A 2,561-nucleotide genomic window follows, 5' to 3' on the forward strand; every position below is an offset into this window, starting at 1 on the left:
ATATATATGAATATATATATATATTAATATAAATATATATGAATATACATATATATTCATATATATATATATTCATATATATACATACATATTCATATATATATATTCATATATATATATATGAATACATATATATATGAATACATATATATATGAATATATATAGATATATAGATATATATATATGAAAATATATATATGAATATACATATGAATATATATATAAATATATATATATATATGAATATATATATGTTACATGTATATATGAATATATATATACATGAATATATATATATGAATATATGTATATATGAATATATATATATACATGAATATATATATATGAATATATATATATGCATATATATATATATGAATATATATATATATATGAATATATATATATGAATATATATATATATCAATATATATACATATATGAATATATATATATGAATATATATATATATATGAATACATATATATGAATATATATATATATGGATATATATATATGAATATATATATATGAATATGTATCTATATATATATGAATTTATATATATATGAATATATATATATGAATATATATATATGAATATATATATGAATATATATATACATGAATATATATATTAATATGTATATATATATGAATATATATATGAATATGTATATATATGAATATATATATATATGAATATATATATATGAATATATATATATGAATATATACATATGAATATATATATGAATATATATATATACATGAATATATATATGAATATATGTATATATGAATATATATATATTTGAATATATATATATATATGACTATATATATATATGAATATAGATATATATTTGAATATATATATATATATATATATGAATATATATATATGGATATATATATATATATGAATATATATATATATATGAATATATATATATATGAATATATATATATGCATATATATATATATGAATATATATCTATATGAATATATATCTATATGAATATATATATATATATGAATATATATCTATATGAATATATATATATATATGAATATATATATATGAATATATATATATGAATATATATATATGAATATATATATATATATGAATATATATATAAATATATATATATAAATATATATATATATGAATATATATATATAAATATGAATGTATATATATATATGAATATATATATATATGAATATATATATATATATAAATATGAATATATATATATGAATATATATATATATTAATATATATATATATTCATATATATATATATATATGAATATATATATATGAATATATATATATATTCATATATATACATTCATATATATATTCTTATATATATAAAAATATATATATGTATTAATATATATATATATTCATATATATATTCATATATATATTCATATATATATATGAATATATATATATATATGAATATATATATATATGTATGAATATATATATATATATGAATATATATATATATATATATGAATATATATATATGAATATATATATATATGAATATATATATATATGAATATATATATATGAATATATATATATATTCATAACTATTATATGTGAATATATATATATGAATATATATATATATATATTCATATATATATGAATATATATATATGAATATATATATATATGAATATATGTATATTAATATAAATATATATGAATATACATATATATTCATATATATATATATATTCATATATATATATATTCCTATATATATATATTCACAGATATATATATATATATATTCATATATATATATTCATATATATATATTCATATATATATATATGAATGTATATATATATGAATATATATAGATATATGAATATATATATATGAATATATATATGAATATATATATGAATATATATATATAAATATATATATAAATATATATATATATATGAATATATGTATATATGAATATATATATACATGAATATATATATATATGAATATAAATATATATATGAATATATATATATATGAATATATATATATATAAATGAATATATATATATATATAATTATATATATCTATATATATATGAATATATATATAACAATATATGTATATGAACATATATATATGAATATATAATATATTAATATATATATATGAATATATATATATGAATATATATATACATGAATATATATATATGAATATATATATTTTAATATATAAATCTATATGAATATATATATATATGAATACATATATATATATATGAATATATATATATGAATATATATATATATATGAATATGTATATATATATGAATATAGATATATATATATGAATATATATATATATGAATATGTATATATCTGAATATATATATATGATTATATATATATATGAATATATATATATGTATGAATATATATATATATGAATATATATATAAATATATATATATATATATATGAATATATATATATGAATATATATATATAAATATATATATATGAATAT

Source organism: Euprymna scolopes, chromosome 46 (genome assembly GCF_053919585.1).
Source record: "Euprymna scolopes isolate OS-2025 chromosome 46, ASM5391958v1, whole genome shotgun sequence".
Lineage (NCBI taxonomy): Eukaryota > Metazoa > Mollusca > Cephalopoda > Sepiida > Sepiolidae > Euprymna > Euprymna scolopes.